Raw genomic sequence first — 21,105 nt, 5'->3', positions numbered from 1 at the left:
GTGACCAGACCTTAACGTTGACTGTAGCGTCATCATTCCACCTACAGCAATTGCTAAGCTGGAATTGACGTGCCGCTGCCGGCTTAACCTCCCTCAGCGAGGACGGCCAGGTGACGGGAGAACGAGGAGTACCAGGATCAATCGTTGACCCTGGCCAGTTCGATTTGTACGTCCCCACGGGGGGTGTGAAATTGAGCCCTGGAAGACTGAAGTGAAGACGCACCCTGCGGCTCTGTCTTTCAGCCTCTGGTCCTCTCTGGGTGCTAGTATCTGTTCCCTCCCGCCACCCTAAGTCCTTCCTTCTCCCAACAGCTCTTTGGCTTCGATTTTGCAGTCCAGTCTCCCGCATCTCATCTCTCACTCTCTCCTCTCCATCCTTCTCTCCCTCCCTCTGGGTCTGCCTCCGTCCCACAGGTCTCCCCGAAAGCGCCGGGTGTCGGTATTCTCTGTGATGGCATGAAACCGCTGCCCGGAAATAATGAGCTCAGGAGCTGTGCCTGCACGGCGCCAGAATTACTAATTATAACTCAGATAAACTGGAATATCAATGATGAAAGTCAATATTATTGTCTTCAGCATTCCGGTTTGTTTTATTTGGAGATGAAAAGAACGCTCTGCCCGCCTCCCCAGGATGTGGCTGTGAGCTGGAACAGCTCCTATTGGCAGGCGTGCACAGAGCCAGGCCGGGATAAGAAATCCTATTACACACATGCTTGCTAGAGGGCCCTTTAAATCAACTGCTCCACCAAACACCATTGTCTTTGATTAATTCATAAAATGCCAGCCACCTCCTTCGCCCACACTCCGGCACACGGCGGGAAGTGCCGTGGGATGGAAAAGGCCCTGTGATTGGAGCATTAAACTCCCTTGCTTTCCTCAGAGAGGTGACACTGGGACTGGGCCCACAGGCTGAGAGTCAAGGGAGGCAAAGGGGAGAGGTGGGGAAAGCTATTCCAGATGCTGCCAGAGACGCACTGTGTGACCTGGGGATTGTCTCTTAAAGCAAGGCTGTGGTCAGTAAAGTGGTTGTAAATACAGCATGTTTTCCTGGGGAGTACACAGCAGCCGATCTCAGTGGTGTCCTCCCTCCCTTTCTTACCCACCTCTACGGGCAGGAGTGCTGATGCTGGAGGCAGCCGATGAGAAACCTAGAGTGAGCCTGCTGTGTGGATAGCTCGGAAAATCAGTCTCATACCTGTCGAGGAAGCAAAGAATGGGAAACCCGGCACCATTTCTAGCAGCAGGTTTCAGAGGCGACAGGCCAATCGGCTCTCCAGGGGCACTGATGCTACCCTAGCATGGATCCTGCCCAAGCTTGGGGGTAGCGGCATTGTTACAGGTGATGGAGGGAAAGGAATGTGCCTTAGCACAGTCACAGCCGTGCACCAATTAAATCTCACTCTCCTACCCCGGCAGAGAATCTGGGTTATGCTTACTTGTTACTCTTCTGCCTCAGCATTCCCCTGCCTATCACGTGCCGACAATGAGGGTGTTTTCTCAGAGTAAAACAGCCATTAGCACTCAGTAACATAAGCCCTGCGTCCTGCAAGTCTATCCTCCACGTGGGCAGGTAGTCAGAAGAGCGCCTGAAACATAGGCCTGGTGTGAGGCCTTGGTAAATGTTAAAACTTTACGACTAGAAAGCAACGCTGAGCTGTGAGCAGAAGGCAGGCCCTGCTCAGAGGATCTGGCAGAACAGGGCTGCTGTTTCAGATACACACAGAAGGGAGAGGGACGAGGCACAGCTCGTAAACGTGTTCTAGAAGGTGACTGAAGAACACTGCGTAAGGAAACACCGTGGTACCAACACACTCCCGGTGGATGCCAGGAACACACTGACTCGGGCTCAGAATATGGCCCAGCGGGACGTCCTGCTACGCCAGGAATGGCGCGGCACTTGTTTGTGTCTGCATACGGAGAGGTGCTTGACAGAGGCTGTCTTTGCCCAGCCGAGGGGGCACTGGGAAATCCCATCACTGACTGAGCTGAGACCATTGTGGAGGAGCCCATGTCCTAGCACATGGTCTCCCAAACTGGCGGGGCGTGAAGAAATTCTGGGGGGCAGGGGGATGCGAGGCGATCCAGCCCCTCCGTCATTCCCCCCCACCTGAAGAGAGATCTGACCTTTGCTTCTGGCTCTCAGCCCCTGCCATTTTACGTGGGCAACCCAGTGCAGGCGCTAGAAAAAGCAGGTGGCCGGCGAAGACCTACATGCAGCTGGTTGCCCCCTGCAAAGGTGAGTGAGTGTGGGTTGGGGGAGGAGGATGGGGTTTGGTGGGGGGCTGGGGGTGCCTGGCTTTGTGGGAGGGGAGGGGAAGGGAGGGGTCTCGGCTGGGCGGGTGGCTGATGCAGGCAGCTCTGGCAGCTGGCATGGGGTTCAGGCACTCGGCCAGCTGAGGCCGCACCAGGCACCCACAAAGAGCCAAGAAAAAGCTATTTGTGCTTGTTTTTAATTTTAAATAACATTTTATAATCAAGTTTTTGTGTTTATTTTAAATTACAAATTGAATTTTTTGTTAAGGGGGGGGTTGGATGATGGTAAAGAGGAGGTGTGGGGGGGCGAGAGGGTTTCTCAAAAATCAGAAGGGTGGGGCATGATGCTGAAAAGTTTGGGAACCCCTGCGCAAGCAGAACCACAGACATCTGATCTCCAGAGCTGGAGACCGTGCGTCATTTGACAATAAACCTGGCCTGATGCCTCCCTCCCACATCTGATTCTGGGGTCTTTGGGGGTTCTCTCGGAGACTGCTGTGCTGGCTACAGGTGCGAAACCAATGCAGCACCCAGGGGGAAAAGCACCAAATAGCTATCATCACTAGCCAGAACAGGACAGCTGTCACGCCGCCACGCTGGGGACTTCCACCACAGTCCCCATCACACACGCTGTGCGAGCCCGCTGGGCACTACCAGTGCAATACCCTCGTGCGCTTATGGAATGGGCTCCCCCTCACCAGGGCGCTGCCAGCGCAGACCCTCGTGCTCTCAGATGGTAAGAGATCCTTCGCACAGCGAACCTCCCTCCTCCGCCAGCTGTGCCACAATCCAGACTCCCAGACACCATGGAGAGGGTTGGCACCAATTCATCCCCTGTTTACATTATTTTAAGATGGCAACGTCTCTCCTAATCAGTACGATCCCTCCCCGCAATGTGTCTCTCTATTAACGAGGACAAATGTTTGTTCTGCCTCTCTCCAAATGCAATGAAATCCAGAGAATTGGAAAAAGCCTGGCAGGAGTAATTACGCAAGATTTTTTGTTTTTAAAGTAGCAGCATGTCCTGAATATTTAATGGAAGGTAATTTTTTAAAAAGCTTTTTGAAAATCCTTTTTTCCCCTTTGTGCATGTCAGGGTGTAATTAACCACAAAGTATCAGCGCATACACCAAAAGGCATAGACTGTAACGCAGCCCCGTCTTGCTTGCTCCTTCTCCACTCTGCTTTGTCCCCTTGTTTAACTTGAACACGCCGTTCTGAGACGTGTGGTGGAGATACCACCTCCGATCCCGTGTCGGGAAGTCACTCTCCGACTGTCGGAAAAACCTCCAGTGGCTTCTCATCTATTTTTAACCCAAATACCCAGGAGTCATGGGCTGTCACTATACTCACCTGGAAGATCGATGGCTGATACCTAAAATTGTGCATGCCAGTTGTGTACCTAAAAATCGGATTTTGCGTCCGTCACCTTTGGTAGCCGTCTTTGCAGCAGAAGGTCGACGGGAGCGTTCCTCCCGTCGACAGGAGCGTTCCTCCCGTCGACCTTCCTAAATCCTTGGACTCGCGAGGAGTTCTGTGGTCGACGTCGATCCTGGAATGTGCTGTTTCATGCATGCGCAAAATGGCACCCCAGAAGATCCAACCTGAGTGGTCGATCTTCCGTGGTCAATGGAGACATAGCCACAGATGCCTGAGATTTACTGTCCCTCGTCTCGGCCCGACTTCAAACCTGTTAGGGAAGATCAATGCAGGTGCTTGGCTTACGGCACCCATAGCACATACTGGGAGCCCGTCAGACCTTTTGCAAAGGACAGGCTGCTCCCCCTTTAAGGCCCACGTGCAGCGGATGTCAGCGTGCAGGGCAGTCGGCATGGCAGGATGGCTGGACACGCCCCCAAATGAGCTCCAAAGCTAGATGTCCTGCAAAATGGGGCAGAGCATCCGAGAGGTTTGCTCCCCCTTTAAAGTTGAATTGGTTGCACTGTTCTCTGGCAGACTGTCTGCTGGCTCCACGCCTTGGATGCTCTCGGGTGCTGCAGGCAGAGCAGGGTGCAGGAGGCCCAGCAGAGAGGGTCGAGGCTCCTATCACCAACTCAGCCTCCAGGGAGGGACTCGTGATCACGTCCTTTAGACAGAGCAGTGTCCTCCAGGGCTGAGGGAAGGTGCAGGCTGCTCAACAAGCAAGAGGAGAGGTGGGATGCAGGAGGGCAGCAAGCTGGCAAGAGGCCTGTGAGTGGAGAGAGGGCACCGTGGGAACAGCTCAGAGTCAGGGAAGGAGGGAGGCTCAGGAGGTTTTGAAATATCCTAGGTGGTCATGGAAAGACCCCAGTTAAGTGCAGTGCAAGGAGCTCCCCAGAACAGCTGCCCCTGTGCCTGGGGCTAACTCAAAGTCTAACCAGGTCTCCGGAAAATCTCCCACCTATTTCACCACTATTTCTGGACCACCTGCCCTTTCCTCTCAGGAGTGTAGGGGGCCTGGGGAGGAGGCCCAGCTGCTGCCCTGCACTCTGTCCCTGGTTCTTGCAGTGAGGCCAGTGCACGAGGAAAGGGAACCTGCTGCATCCAGGGCAGATAGCGCAAGCCCCATGCACGGGCAAGCTCTGGTGGACCCATCTCCCCAGGTGCAACACTGGTCTCACTGCAGGAGCCTCTATCAGGCAACAGACCTCCCTTGGGCTGGGTGCTGGTCACACCCACAATGGCTGTCGCTGCCCCCAGGGCTCACAGACTAGCCTCCCGCTTGCCAGCTGGGGCAGCTCAGCAGTGCACCTGTAAGCCACGAGCCCCCCTCCAAGAGCCGCATGCTCTGCAGTCCCAGCCCTGAGCACTGTGCTGCCCCACGCCAGGGGACTGCAGCATATGAACGCTCAGCGGCTGGGCTTCCCGCGTGCCAGACATGCGTTGCTCTCTCGCCGCTTACCACAAGCTCCACAACATCCCTGTCCAGGCAGGAGTGTGAGGCTCCTCACGGCACGGCTGGGGAAACTGAGCAATTCAGGCTGATGAGCCAGGCGCTCAGCTAGCGTAAGTCAGCCAAGCTCTGGCCCACCATCTGCCCACATCCGAGTGTTCGCACCATTCTGTAGGTCCCGGGTAGAAACGTGCCAACTCACAGCTCTGGACAGGGACCGGTACCTTAGACGCCTACCTTTAAGCACCCGCTTTGGCCAAAATGGTTCAGCCCTGGGGAGAGAAGGCCAGCCTCAGGAACCCACTAGGCCATACCAGCACTGTGACCTGACCAGCCCATTCCCACGTTGGCGGCGGGGGGCAGGGAGAGGGCACAGCCAGCGTTATTCTTGCTGAGCAGCACTCACAGAGCTGCATTTTTTCCAGGCGGCGCCTTTCGCAGTTGCTCTGAAGCTCCAGCACCAGGCTGGGTCACCCAGAGCATCCGGCTCAAAAACAAATAAAAAAAATCAGCTGTGGAAGCAGGTGCTAATCTCTCTAGACCCAGGCCCCATTCACGGGGGGGGCTTCGAACAGTGCTACTCATCCGGCTCTCTCCCCTTTCCTTTCCTGAGCGCTCACCTTCCTGCGGGGGAGCAGGCCCTGCATGCGCAATGCGACTGTCAGATGGTGCGCCCGTCTCTCTCGCCGGCCCATTAGCATTTTGCACTATTCATATTTATTTTTGCTAATACAATAGACAAGACGTCTCCTCGGCTTCGTGTCTGCTGCCAGTTTGACCTACACGGGGCAGGGGACAGAGAAGAGTCTTCCTGGGAGCTCGGGGAGAGGTGTCTCGGCAGAGGAGTGCGCGAAATGAAAGGGGAAGAGGAGACCGTGTGGCTTAGTGCATTGGGCACCAGCCCCGGGCTCTGGCTGAGCGAGCACACCTGAGGACTTGCCGTCACTGTGGTTAACCCAACTCGAGGGAGAGCAGCCACCTCAGGACATCACCCCAGCGTGTTTACAGCAGAGACTCAGAGCTGGACGGGACCTCGAGAGGTCACCAAGTCCAGTCCACCACCCTCACGGGAGTGACCTAGCACCATCCCAGAGTCAGATTTACCTAATCTGCTCCTAGATATTTAAATCCGCTACCATGAAGTACACTTGAGCCCCCAACAAGGATCAAGCTCACAACTTGCGGCATACAAAGCAGGGAGCCCCAGGGTGAAAGATCTCATGCTTCTGCCTGGCTGTGCACCAGGGGCCTTCTGCACAGTAGGCAAAGGTGACAGCCAGCTGTGGCGTGCTGCTCTGAGTGACGCCACCACCTGCCCCAGGTCAGGGCTGTGTGTGCAGCGGGGAGGCAGGCAAGGCCCCAGCGGCCACCCCTCCCATCCTTTGTCCATTTGTTTGGTGGGGTGGAAGCCCCCCGAGGGACAGCCTCTTGCACTAGGGCAGAGCACAGGCTCCCTCTGCCTAGGGCCGCACCACTGTGTGAAGCTGCCTGTCTCCTTCCCAACCCCTCTGTGAAGGTGGGGTGAGCCTCTGGCGGCCTCCCAGGCAGCTCAGTCCCTCTCCTGCTGCTGTCTTCTCTCCCCGTTCCCTCCTTGGCTCCGTTGCTCTCTCCTTCCTTCTCTGTTACATTCTCTCCTTCCTCTCCTCTTTCACTTGGCTCTTTCCTCATCCCCACCACCTCATTCCTGAAAGTCCAGCAGGCAGCAACTCCTACTTCCAACCCTTCACCCTTCTCCGGGGACCTCTCCAGGGGCCGCTGGGCCAGTTCCCCCACCTCAGGCAGATCACGCTGAGGGGACGTCTGGGCTCCCGCTGGCCTTGCTGGCACGGAGCGGACTGTTCAGCAGAATGAAGTTATTGGTGGTGGGAATGTTTTCTCTCTCTCTCAGATAAAGTACTGACTGCGCCGGGGGCTGCGATCCCTGGATAGACGTGTTTCTGGACAGGAGCCAGTGTCCCTGCCAGCTCCCTGCTTTCCCCGCCTCACCTGTGACCCTCCTGGCACGTGCCTTTCTCCCCCTCCCACATGTTCCTCAGCCCCCCCACCCGCATCTCACTCGCTGTTCTGTTCCCCTCCCTCCTTGGACCGGTTCTCCTATTGCTGATACTCCCGGAGGCATCCTTGGGAGCTTCTGAAGCCAGAACGAGGCACTGAGGGGTTCGGCGGAGAAGGCTCAGCTGGAGCAGAAGAGGGCGGAAGCAGACAGGGAGCTGATGGCCAGGGACACATGGCAGCTGCTGCTTCAGGAGGAACACAGAGGGGATTCCTAGGGCCAGCCAGAGACAGGCAATGGGGCACTCTGCTCAACGTCCGCCCACTGCTCCAGCCATCTGCTGACCCTGGCAGCAGCAGCCAGGCAAGGCGCTGGGCCCTCTGCCCCACCCGCCATGAAATACGGCTTGTCAGGAATCTCCTGCTGGCCAGTGAGCAGAGGGTGGGGGAGCCGGCGCCACCTTCCCCCCTCACTCCCGCGACACGGACAAAGACTGTTACAGTGACTCTCCGGCATGGAGAGAGGGAGGAACGGGGACTGATCCCAGAGCTGCTCCTGACCCTCTGTGCGGCTCCAGGCCTCGCCTTTCCCATCTCTCCCACAAGGATCTCTCCCTGCTCGCTGGGCATGACGACAGGCTTCAGACCTGGAGCCTCATCAAGCTCTTTGAGAGCCTCTGTTCCACTAGCACAACCGAACCACATCACGCTAGCAGAGGGCCTGGCTCTGGGATCCCGTCCCACGCCCAGAGGCCTCTCCTCTAGCAGAGGAGGAGGAGGAAGACCTGTCCGATAAGCTGCTGAGTTAGAAGAGGGATGGACCAGTGTGAGGCACCTTGCTGTGTCCCATCTGTCGGCCGCTCTGACAGTGCTGCGCCTGAGCCTTGGGAAAGGGGTGAGGCACAAACCCCTTCATCGCTCATCTGAGCGGCTGCAGGAGGAGGCTGGGGGCGGTTCGTGGCCAAACGTGGATGCCTCTGGGCAAAGACGGTTGTGCGTGCGAGTGTCGCTCTGCCCTCACCTTCGTATGTCCGTCGGGAGGCGGGGAAGGGGAGCACAGCAGACAGCAGCCTGGGCGGTCTCTGGGGCTGAATTTCAGAAGGGTTTGGGAACGGCCAAGGGGTGGACCTGGGGTATCACCAGCCAGCCGCTGCAGGAAACTCGCTTGCTGATGGAGCTGTTAAATCACGGAACACGAGAACGGGCAGGGACCCCCCTCACGAAGTCCAGTCCTCTGCCCTCATGGCAGGACCAAGCACCCTTGATATCATCCCTGTTAGATATTTATCCAACCTGTTCTTACGTACGTCCAGCGATGGAGATTCTACAACTACCCCAGGCAATTTATTCCAGTGCTTAACCCCCCTGACAGCCAGGACTTTTCTCTTAACGTCCAAACTCAACCTCCCTGGCTGCAATTTAAGTCCATTGCTTCTTGCCCTATCCTCAGAGGCCAAGGAGAATAATTTTTCTCCCTCCTCCTTGTAACACCCTGTTAAGTGCTTGAAAGCTGCTGTCCCATCCCATCTCAGTCCTCTCTTCTCCAGACTAAACAAACCCAATTCTTTAAATCTTCCCTCATTGGTCATATTTTCTAGACCTTTAATCATTTTAGCTGCTCTTCTCTGGCCCCTCTCCAATTTCTCCACATCTCTCCGAAAAGGTGGGGCCCAGCACTGGACCCAACACCTCGGCTGAGGCCTAATCAGTGCAGAGTACAGCAGAAGAATGACTTCTCGTGTCTTGCTCACAACACTCCTGTTAATGTACCCCAGAATCAAGTTAGTTTTGTTTTTGCAACAGTGTCGCACTGTTGACTCATGCTCAGCCTTGTGGGCCCTTTCTGCAGTACTCCTCCCTTGGGAGTCCTGTCCCAAATGACACGGATGAGACTGACCCATCCCCAGGCAGAGCTCAGACCGACGGGAAAGTAGGTTCCAACTGAAAAAGCACAGGCCGCGTTTCCCCAAGTCACAAGGTTTAAAGAAAGCAGATGAGTCACCTGGAAGGCTCCGCTCAAAGGCAAACGAAGTTCACTTTTACAGCCTTTTCAACCACAGACACGAGGGCTGGAAACTTCCCCTTTTTAGAAAATAACAGAAGCCACGATTCTCTGGTAACCCCATGAAGCCAGGAGCTGGGGCCTTACGAAAAGCATCAAATATCACCTGGCCCCAGTGATCACCTCTGCACCTGGCAACACTGAGGTGATGGAGGACTACAAGGTGACGTGTGTGCAGAGAGGACCGAGGGGCAGGCACTGCCTTGTTCTGGTTTTGTACAGCGCCTAGCACAAGAGAGTCTGTCCTGCAATACGATTACAATTCCCACTAAGGGAAAGGTCTCTGTGAAGCATGAGCATGAGCATGAGCTAGTCCAAAGAAGCCACATATGTATTTCCTAGGATTTATTTAAAAAGCCCATTCGGGGGCACAAGGTGAGAGCTGACAGCTCCAGGACAGCACCTCTCTCTGCCTCGCTAAGCCGCAGGCCGAGCCCAGAAGCACCCTGCCTGGGAAAACGATCCTTCCTTCACCGGATATTCATGGAATTAAATGAGACTTGGAGGTTGCCAGTTCTCACTGGGCTGCCACCTTGACTGAGGTCCGTGAGGTGACACGTTGGGCCTGATGGCAGGACTGAGGCCAAAAATATGAAAGTTCCCTAATGTAAGACAAACAGGGGCAATATTCTGTGTACCTGCTGGACAGGAATGGTTAAGAGGAATCTCGTCATATTACAGGTTGAACCTCTCTCTTCTGGCACCCTCGGGACCTGACCTGTGCTGAATGAGAGAATTTGCTGGACCACAGGAGGTCAATATTGTCTAGCCCATTACCAACAACTCCACTGCTCACTGGGCTCCTGGAAGACATTTCGGGGTAAATTACAGCTAAATAACAGCCCAGAACACTGACAGCCAGGACTGGTGGCTGGAAACAAACTTTATGGGACCACGGGAAACTCGGCCACATCCACGATAAGCAATCATCCGGCTAACTAAACTCATGCTGGCTTAGGGGTGTTGTTGGACGAGAGAGGTTCTACCTGTGCTTGTGAGATTGTCCTGTCTACAGCAAATTAGTTGAACTCTGCCACATATTTTTCTTAAAATTTGTCTTTTGTCCCCTCCCTCAGTGAAAAACTGAAGCAAAAATCTTTTTTAAATCCCATTTTTGGTAAAAGTTTTCAGCATTTGGTAAAAGAACTCGGTCTTCAACAACCAAACTAAAAAGTTACAGCCTCCTCCCACACCCAATATCCAACCAAAGCATTTTTGATGTCCATTTTTTTTAACAGACCCGGAAATTTTTGGACTAAAATTGAAAAATTCCATTTTGTTTTGTTTAAAAAGAAAAACATTTTGAGCACAAAAATAGTCTTGACCGGTTCTACTGGGCTCCATACAAAAGGATCAGCCCCCCTTTACTCCACACCATTGGTTGAGAAGGAAATTACAATCATATGTTCATTCACTCCTGGGCATCCCAAAGAATCCAGCCTTCTGGATTCCCCCTCCTTTTGGGGTTAAAACAGAACACAGTGCCCATGTGACTTCGGTGGGCCGTTCTGCATTATTCCATCAGCGCATACCCAGCCTTCACCTCCAACCACCCGCTTGTGCTAAAGAAACAGTGCATCTCCACACAACAGATTGCAATCCTGAGCCGCTAAAGGGCTCTCCCTGAGCAGGTCGCTGTTCTGCCTCTTGTTCTAAGTCACCAGTATGACAGAATACAACGACTCCCGTATGCCCACCCAAGTCCACAACAGCCTGGTCCATCAGCATCTTGCTCCCTCTCTACTAGTGGATGGATACTCTCCTCCAGACCCTGCCACTGTGGAGTTGCACTCCACCATTGGGCTTGATGCCAAGGCAGTGGCACATTTTATTGTAATCTGGGATTGGTGAATGCAGGTGTCGGCTGATAAATGATCCCAGTAATCAGCCTTCTGTTAGCCTTATTATAATGACGAAGTGTGAGGACGACGGTCGATCATTTCTCTTTCTCCCAGCATGTTGATATGGAATATAACATGCAGCTCGCAGCCAAGGGACAAGGTTTAATGTAGAAAACAACACATGGGTGACCAGTGACTGAGAAAGACCAGAATGGTCACCGGGGTCACCTGTTCTCCAGAGAGGCTTTCGTTTCCCGTCACCACGGGTAATCATCTCTCTGCCCACCCGGGCTTCTCCAGGCAGCTTGCACACAAATAATTATTGCCACTTCACACTCTCCCTCCACACACACACACAAAGAGATGGGTCAGTCCAGGCCATGTGTCATATCAGTCTCTTCAGAGAGCAAGCAGAGCACTTGGCAATAGGGAAGAAACATGGCCTTAGGGGGTAAGGCCCTCAACTGGTCTGTGGGCATTTGGGCTGAATTCCCAACTCAGACGCAAGCCTTTGGTAAACCATTTAATGGATACCAGCGCTTCCCAAGCTTGTCACCATTGCAGTCCTCCTACGCAGCTTGGAGTGTTCTGCAGGTCGCGTCCACACAATGTATATATACCACCTATATGGCCCTAAGGACATCACATGGGCCACACCTGTGTGCTGACTGGCCCACAAGAGGCCTGTGGCTCACTGGCTGAGACCCACGGACACACACGGCTGGGGTTGGCCAAGACATCAGCTCCCCAGCTCCCACTGAATTCAATGCTATGGAAGGCGTTTCACCCCTCTGCAAACCCCAGATACTTGGTCCTTCATTCTCCCCCTCTGCAGAATACGGCTGATAATGTCACCTTTGCATCCCTCTCCGGTGGCAGGGATTGCCCCCTTCCCTGTGCCTATACAGCCCCTACCACATTAGAGTTGATGAAAGAGGAAGGAGGTTTGGTCCTGCTTAGCGCAGGGGGCTGGACTCGATGGCTTTTTTAGGTCTCTTCCAGCTCTATTGTTCTATGATTCTATGAATCCCCAGGGCTGTGTGGCACCATTTGATGCCCCTTACTGAAGTCCATATAAGAGGGTAGTGGAGCACATGAATGTGTGCCTGTTTTTCCTGCAGTGGGTGGATCCCGGAAGCCTGCCCTCTGCCCTGAGCAGAGAATAAGGACCTGCGACACACCCAGTACCAGTCCAGCTCACATGCTCTCCTTTCTGAAACACGCCCAGAGGAAGAACGCCACCTTCCAGCCAGCCCCAGGTTAGCAACACAAGCCTCCTTCCCAAGGAGACCCAAGCAGACAGCTCCCTCCCGTCTAACCCAGGGGTCAGCAAGCCCTGGCAGGGGGGCCAAGAGTGGCACGTAAGCCAATTTTCATGGGCACGTGAGGTGGGAGCTCAGCCCTGCCTCTCCTTCCCCACTCAGCCAGGAGCTGGCTCAAAGCCAGGCCAGGCGGCCTGTGGATTAACAAAAGACCAGCTAATGCCAGCAAGCACCACCTGAACAGTAAAGCTCTGCATCTTAATGTATTTATTACTGAAGCTGTTGCCAGTAGGACTATTAGTGACTTTAAAAAGTATCACGGCAATCGGACTGCACACTGCGTCAAAAGGTCAAATTTTGGCTCTCGGCCTCCGAATGCTTGCTGGCCTCTGCTCTAATCCATGGTACAGCTACAGTTCCATCTTCAAAAGTGGTCACCGATTGGCGCGCACACATCCGTGTAGAACCAACCAGAATTATTTCTTTCCCAGCTCTGTGTAAAGAGATTCTTGAATCGTACTGAGTTTTTTTCTTTTTCCCCATTAGGAAACTAAATTCCATTCTGCATTGAAAGATCTCTTTGTTCTCTCCAGAGGACTGTCGTGCTGAGAAACTGCCTTAGCCCAGTCAGCTCTGATGTTTGCTGTCTCACGCATTGCCTGTATCAAACTGACAGTTCACAGATTTTAGTCTAGGATTTCGTATGTATAGTACAAGCCAAAACCTGCTCCTGTCTCTTTCAGCTGTCCTAGAGAGAGAGCTGGGAAGTAGGTTGAGTCGTCATGGAGTGCAGCAAGACGTCGTGTGACCGTAATTGAGACATCTCACGAAGCACAGTCATTGGAGGGCACCGTTGTTTGTCCTCAGAGAGAACTAAGGGATTGTCTGGCCAACATCCCCTGCATTAGAGAGTACGAGGATCTACGCTTTGTCAATGGGCAGCTGTTTCTGTCTGTGATCAGCAAAATATAAACCTTACAGAAAACCGTCCTTTCTTAAGGATGGAGCAGAGAATCATAAAAAGCCAGAGCTGGAAAAAACCTCAAAAACCATCTAGTCCGTCTCCTGGAGGCAACAACCTCCCGTGACAACCTGCTCCACTATGATTAGACCGTTCCCCACAATACACAATCTAACCAGATCATAGTAATGACATTTCTCACGGAGTTGTCCAAGGATCAGACACATCTCAACTGACCAAGGTGGCGTCTTCCCAGGCACCTCCACCTATGGTGAAACAGATGAGACATCTGCCCACCTTCAGCCACAAGGATGGGACATTACCCACTCTTCCTAGAGAGCTCTACATTTCCTCAGTGCTCAAGCAATTAGGTACTGATGGCAGACTACGGCAGGGGGGAATTTCTGCCGTCAACACAGACAATTGCACGTTTTTCTCTAGAAGCAGTTCATTGAGCCTCATACATTCAGCAACACAAAAGCATCAAATCCCTGCGTCGGGGACAAAACACCCACTTACCCAAGTCAGATGGTGTCAAGCTGCAGGCCGATTGGCTGCCAGAGGCTCAGGGGGTGTTGTCCCTTCGTTTGCTTTCCAGTCATGCACTGAGAAGGAAATGATATCAGATTCAAAGCTTGCCTTGCATTTCACACTGGGGAGAGACACTCTGCTCCAGCTATTACATGGGAACTAGACTGTGAAGTTAAGCCCCAAGAAAGTTAAAAAGGTTTCAATTAACTTTCTCCTCCCCTCACCAAATTTGAGCTGAGCTCAATGTAAGCCTCGCCCAGGCTGATATCTGAAAGCTATAAATAGTCTTGGATGGGAAGAAAAACAGAGACACAGAAAGACACAAAATCAAGGAGCTGAGCAAAGAGACAAAGGGCACACAAATTACAGCTGAGGCTGTTTTAAGTGAGAGCTCCAAAGACCAACCAGAAGCAATTACTAAATAGAAGTAATCCTGGTGGAGCAGACCAGTACTCTGCAGGTCAGGGAAGGAAGTCATCTCAGTTGTGGAGTAAGACCTGGGGCCGGTTTGGTCCATCTACATGGGGGTGGTCTCTTAAAATAATTCGTTGTCCAATAAGGGCAATGTCTTGTCCAGGTTTCAATGTATTTCAAAAGTATGAATTGTCCTTTCTGTAGGGAAGCCTCTTGGAAATGACACTTGGGCCTCCTTTTCCATAGGAAATGCTGGTGCATTGAAGGGCTCCTCCCTGCTCAGCTAGCTATGGTGGAAGGGGAGCTTGTAAACAGTGCTAGGGGAGCTTTGCTTTAATCCTTTGCAAAATGCCAAACCCTGTGAAACTTGCCTGCCTATGAGCATCATTTCAGGTGCAAGGCAGCTCAGCTCAGCTCAGCTCAGCTCCCTCAGTGCTCCCCCATCCCCATACATTCACCCCAAAGAACATGAGCTGATTTGTGAGTTTGCACTGAAACCCAGCTAAACTCAGCAGCTTCCAATGACGGTGGCTTTGCACTTTTGAGTTTGCTTGAATGCTAAGTTTAATCACTCTCCTCATTGCAGCCTAGGGTGTAGCAGGAGGGATAGCGTGGTGGCTTGAGCATTGGCCTTGCAACCCAGGGAGCTGAGCTCAGCCTCTGAGTGGGCCTTCTTGGGGCAGGTTAGGTTTTTATTTAAAAAAAAAAAAAAGTCGGGGTGGTGATACATCCTGCTGTGAGGGTAGGGGATTGACCTAGGTGTCCTCTCAGGGTCCCTCCCAGCTCTGTAAGTTGTGCATATCTCCATGTATCAAGTGTGGGAGCACGAATCCAAGAGACACAACCCCAGGTAAAAAGCTGACGTGAAAGTCCCATGAGCAAGAACCATTGGGCTGTCTGGGTGCAACGCCAGCCGTAGCACGCAGCTTTCCAGAGAAGTTGCTCACTTGTTCCTGCACCTCCTTCTTCCATTCCAACTCGAGAAAAGCCCACGGGAAGCCTGACCAGAGTCAGCAGTGACCTGACGCCTCCCAAGGAAGTTTCTTGGTGTAAGACTCCTCGCCCAGTCCGGTGTGCTGCCCTGAGAGCTCTGGATGAGCATCTCATGTTGGGGGTTTCCCTATTTAACAGCTGAAACATCCAACCTTTGGGGGGGCCACCTGGCCCTGCTTGAAATGCTCACCAAGCTGCTTGTGCTCCAGTGCACGTGATACTCTAGGATTCTCCCAGGCTAACTTCATGGCCACGTGTGAGTTTTGTAAAGCGCTGACTGAAGCCGGGATGAGGGGGTGCCCTGGGAGAGGTACTCCTAGGAGATGTGGACAGCGGCTACCCAGAACCTCAATGCTGCTTCTCTCATCCCACCCCTACCCCATGCAAATGGCCTCATTACGTGTCTTCCTCCAGATCAGATCTCACAGCACAAACACACCCCTAGATAAACACCTGCACTCCGACTTGAACAGCACCATTAATGAACCAGAGAAGGGAGGGGAAACCCCAGTGTCTTATTTAACACATTCTCCCTGGCACGATGACATTCCAGCGCTTGACTTACTAAATCAACATTAGCTGCAGCCTTAAATACACAGAGAGACAGAGAGAGAAATTGAAGCATAGCTTGTGGGAACCTCCAGGGGTCGCAGGGAGCGGGCAAACCTGACTTAAATTGCACACAGAGGGCACATCAAGGCCTTATTTCAACTGCAGATGATAAACAGGCTGGGCTGGTTCCTCACTAGGGCTTTTTTCCCTTTGAGGCAGGCTGGGGAAATGAAAGGAAGAGAGATGGGGGAGGAAAGGAGGCCCACGGGAGTTGGAAAGAGGAAGTTGCCGGAAGGAAAGTGCAAAACTGGGGCGTGGAAGAGCTGTACAGGAGGGAGGTGACACTGGGAGAACCTAGAGGAAGGAAGACAATGGTGGTGGTGGGAGAAGGGGCTGAGAGAAGGGAATCCAAGGGGAAGTCTGAGCCAGGGAGGGAGCGGAGGGTGAGAAGGAAGCAGAAATGAAGGCGGTGGGGAAGCTGCACAGCCAGGCCAGCAGAGAGCCAAGATGCCAACGTGCACAGCCTGCCTACCCCTTCCAAGGGGCAGCCCGCCCAGCCCCAGCGATGCCCAGCCTGGCTTCTCCTCCCGGCATCCTCTGGGCTGCTTAACCTTCTGCCTGAAGCGAAGCAGTTAAGTTCCCAGCTACGCAAATGGGCCCTTGCCTCCTCTCTGCTGCCCGAGGGCTGCTGTTAACTAGAGCATGGGCCTCCTAAGCCAGGCCTGGGGAGGCCAACCCTTGTTGGGGCCCCAAATGAATTTCCTGACAACACCTTTCAAGGATCCGGGAGAAGCATCTGGCTGGGATGATGACGGGTCCTGCTGGGGACTGGCCTGGGTGACTCTCAAGGTCCTTTCCAGTTCTATGTTTTACCCTCTCTGTTCACATATGTACACCTCATTCAGGCCCCCACGAAGTCACGAGACCACCTCTTGGCCTACAAGGAGGACGGTGGGTGGGGGTAGCTCTGGGACTCTGGGGACTATTTCCACTCCTCCCTTATCGCACGCATGTGGGCAGAGCTCCTCTGGGTAGTGCCTGCTGGCGCCCTAGATGGCTTTGAGGCGCAGAGGGCGCCGTCTGGGGCTCTCTGCTCAGCGCCCCGCTCCGGTTCCCTCAGTTTAAACCTGTGACCTGCACCCCCAACCCAATCAGCTGGGTCCTGGGTCCAGAAGGCCTTTCCGCTAGGCTGGAGGAGGGGCCTTTGCAGTGGGTGGGCTTATGCAAATAAAATAAACTAACCCCAGAGGAAGAGCTTTGCCATGAAGGATTGTGCTGCACCATGCGCCTGACCCTGCTGCCCTGTGCTTGTGCCTGTGCTCAGTACAATGCAAGGCAGGGAGAGATGGGGCTCAGCTCTTTCCAGCCTGTCCAGCTGCTGGTGCAGTTCAGGGCACTGCTGCCCTAACTCACACCCTTCTTCCCCGGGTTCTTATGTCACAGCCACTCCGGGGGTGAGCACCCATCCCGTCTGTTCCCTGCTCCCAGAATACCACTGAGGTAGTGCTGCTCCCTTCATCGCTGGGCCCACTGGGGAGCAGCCATACCCCAGGGGTGCCCTGTGCCTGCCCTTCTGTCTCTAGGGCACAAGTGACTCAGGCTCCGGGTGCAAGTGGTGGACGGACGGATGGAATCTGAGCAGCCAGCAGGCTCAGCACATTGACAATGCCAGGAGCAGTGCCCCCAGTGACCCTCAGCCTGGGAACACCCCGAGAGCAAGGATTATGGCCTGTGCGTCATCGCCATTTCCAGGCCAGTAAATAACTGTGTGAACCCAAAGATGCTCTCCCTCACGTCACCCAGTTAGAGCTCCTGTTTTAATTGCTCAGAGGCCTGTGTGTAGTCAGGGAGGAGGTGACCCTTCCAGCTCATTAACAAGCATCTTAGACGTTGAGAAAGAAGCCTCCTCTGGAAGCTTGTGTTGCTATGTTCTCCAGCCCCAAAAGGAATTGAGGACAGGATGCTGCACCTCCTGGGACAGGGCCCCGAGGTGGTGCATGGCCATTAAGGGCAGCGGTGGGGTAGGGTGGAGTCTGTCCCTTTAAGCCTATCCCTTGCAGATGGAGGTGTCTGGAAAGTCCCCCGAGGGTTGGACATGGGACTGTATGACTCAGAATACTGAAGAGATCAAGCCAGAGCCGCTTGCCACTGGGGAACGGGCTCAGATCCAGCGCAGGTCAGTAGAGACCAAATGTCAGGCATCGGAGGGGTGGCCATGTTAGTCTGTAACCACAAAAACAACGAGAAGTCCTGTGGCACCTCATAGGTGCAGAGATTTTCTGCAGCTTAAGGGATCGTGGGCAAGGACCTGCTTCGGCAGAAAGAAAGGAAGAAATAAAGACCCTCCAATGCTGTCTATCTTAGTAACCATGGTGCTTCCTCTCCTTTAGCTCTGTCTACACCAGCATGTAAAGGTGAAACCCAAACACTGAAGAATGAACCCTTGCAAGATAAGTCAGGCCCAGCCCCTCAAGCCCATTGATGCCAACCTGACGATTTGAGCCCCAGCATCAGGAAGGCCGAAGGGTTCAAGGCTGGCCTGTTACCTTGGATAGTTCAGGTTAGAGGTGCAAAAGCTGAGCCACAATGAGCCCGATTCTCAGAGGGCTGAGTAGCTGGACAGCCCATTGACTTCAAATGGGATAGATGGGGTTTGTTCATTTCTGTCATTTGACTTAAATCTTCAAATCAGACACCCCAAAACCGAGGTATCCAAAATAAGTGGATGATTTTGAAGACACCTTGGGCAGCCAGTATTCTTTTGTGAGAGGAGGGGCTATCCCCATTGTACAGTTGGAGAAACTGAGGCACAGAGAGGGGAAGTAACTTTCTCAGGATCAGGTAGGGAATTTGTGATTGCGCTTGATGAAGATTTCTCCAAGCTGACAGACTCTATAATATGCATATGCACTGAATGAGTTTTTTACAGGCATGTTATTGACTTGGCTTCTTTATGAACTCCTACATATTTAGTGAAGTTTTAAAATATGGATCCAGGGGATGTTTTACAACTCCAATCATTCACTCAACAAGACGCTTTAGTGTTTTAGTGTGCAAATGGGCATGGAAACGTACATGGTCTCATTCCAGTACAGAACACAAGAGAGGCTTTTGGATACATCTCATAATGACTTCAGAAATATCATAATAACCCTATCAAGCAACATACAGCACAAAGCAAAGGGCCCACTTGATAGCTACACGGGCTGCAAAACTCTATTTAAAAAAGCAAAGCAAGGTTGTCTTCCATCTGGAGGAGCTCGGAGAAGGCACTCAGACCTGGGAACCCACTGAATTTCTCGGCTCCACGATGTTTTCCATTTCTACAATTCCATGACCTTAAAGAGCTAAAAAATTGTACAGGTTGAACCTCTCTAGTCTGGCAACATCCTTAATTCAGCATGATTTTAGTTAGCCAGACGACCACTTATCTTGGGCGTGACCAAGTTTCCAGTGGTCCCATAAAGTTGGTTTCCAGCCATTAGTACTGGCTCTCGGTGTTCTGTGCTGTTATTTACCCCTAAAGCTCTTCTAAGCAGTTAAGTGTTGGTATTGCTGCTAGACAATACTGACCACCTGCGGTCCAGCAAATTCTCTCGTTCGGCACAGGTCAGGTCCCGAGTGTGCCGGACGAGAGAGGTTGAACCTATATTTCTTTACTCACTTATTCCCCCGGAAGAAACATGGGGAAGGGGAAATAACTGTGAACAGGAATCTGCATTTCAGTCTTCCATCCCCAGCAAATATTTATGGCCGAATTTCAAATTCCTTTTCTAATAAGGCCACTTCCCGCAACCCCACAGGGCGTGTGCAGGAGTATGGTGAGCATGCACGGAAGCTCCCAGCCACCACACCCACAGCCTTCTCCACAATGCTGCCTGCTGGGAGAGAGAGGTAAGGCACCTGCACTTATCCCTAGTCCCCTTCCTGGAAGAAAACGTCACAGCGCCTACACAGCTGAGCTGTGCTCCTGTCTGCAATGATTCCTGCTGGCAGAGAATGGCCTGCGCCAGCTGGGAGCTCCTTCACGCCCTGAGCTTCTGCATCACTCCTTGCTGTGGAACGATGCCTCCCACACAGCACAGGGAGTCCGCTTTCAGCCAAGTGTGCTCGAGTAGCAGGAACATCCTATAGCAGACATTGTCCCAAAGGGCAGGAGAAGCCCTCATAGAAGTTCTACCCACCACAGGAGGTGCTCATTTGTCCTGGCTGGAGGTGGGGGGATGCTGCTAAACTCAGCAAAGGAGAAGACAGAAGACAAACAACTCAGCGATTAACAAGTAAAAATATTCTTCATTTTTCGATCCGCTGCCCAGGAGCTGGACCTGATCGAATTCCCAGGCTGCCGCTCAAACCAATGGCTTGGGTCACCCACAGCACAGCCACCTGGGAATTCAGAGGCTGTAGGCCCCTGCTGCCCCCAGGTCATCAAAGCGATCAGTTGGCACCTGGGTCCAGTAGCCCCTCCCACTGGCCAATACCCACTCGTGACCCGTAAGGGTACCGCCAAGCTGTTTAAATAAATAAACCAGCAGAGCAAAGACTAATTAGCGATCTCCTCAGAGAACCGCAGCCCAAGCCTGGCACGTGTTTATTCACAGCTGCTCAATGTCCCAGTCCTTTCCCCCGCCCCTGGTTATCGGTCCCAGGGAACGCGGAAGTGCTGATCTGCTTGACGTAATGTTGGTTGAACAAGCATAATTCTGCCTCCCCTCGTCCTCCCCCTCAGCCCCGCCGGCCTCGCCAGCCAGATGTGCTGCTTTCCATTCCCTTTATGAAGCCCCTCAGTCTCTGCCCCTCCACCTGCCCTGTCGCTTCAGGGGTAGCACAACGCATCCCTCCATTAGCAGAGGGCTGGGCAGGGACGAGCTGGGAGGGCAAAAGGTGATTGCTGCTCACTCAGATGAAGGCGCACGCAGATATTCTTTGGTTTGGGAGGGAGCTGTGCTTTTTATTTGTTTGCATGTTTTCAAATGAGCCCTGAGCAGGATAAGATCATTCTTAGCCAGGTGGAACAACCCACTGACTTATCTTCCAATCAAATTCCCAGCTGAGCAACCGAATAACAAAAGTAAAATCCCTCTCTCTGCTAAAACCCATCACTCCAAAGCTCGGCTGCTAATGCTTTTTGAGCAGCACAAAGGTGGCTTCAAGAGACTTTTGCACCTTCTGTTTTCTGGGGGCCTGCTCAGCTCAGGGTAAGTTAGGGCAGCCATATGGCTGCTCTATCTCATGCTCTACCTTTTGTGACTCCCTACAGACACACCAGAGAGATGAGCTGTAGCGAAGCATGCTCTGGCCGGGCCCCCTCCTTACACCATCTTCTCTTTTCTCCTTACTCTTGTCCATGGCCCAGCCCCTTTTCCTTCTCC

At 53.1% G+C, this 21,105-nt stretch overlaps 1 protein-coding gene across 2 annotated transcripts in view; it reads right to left on the bottom strand.

The window, feature by feature from the left end:
- The window catches only part of LINGO1 (leucine rich repeat and Ig domain containing 1), a 541,157-nt gene that overhangs the window by 169,440 nt on the left and 350,612 nt on the right, over positions 1 to 21,105 (bottom strand). The window contains exon 5 of one of the 2 annotated variants that reach the window (XM_075006532.1): positions 13,763 to 13,848. The exons of the other annotated variant lie outside the window; for it this stretch is intronic. The gene's annotated coding sequence lies outside the window, so the exon portion shown is untranslated. The remainder of the gene's footprint in view (positions 1 to 13,762; positions 13,849 to 21,105) is intronic. 2 annotated transcript variants of the gene reach the window in all.

The sequence above is a fragment of the Carettochelys insculpta genome, chromosome 12 (genome assembly GCF_033958435.1).
Source record: "Carettochelys insculpta isolate YL-2023 chromosome 12, ASM3395843v1, whole genome shotgun sequence".
Lineage (NCBI taxonomy): Eukaryota > Metazoa > Chordata > Testudines > Carettochelyidae > Carettochelys > Carettochelys insculpta.
The sequence above is the reverse complement of the archived record's forward strand: the minus strand, read 5'-3'. Positions and strand labels throughout refer to the sequence as shown.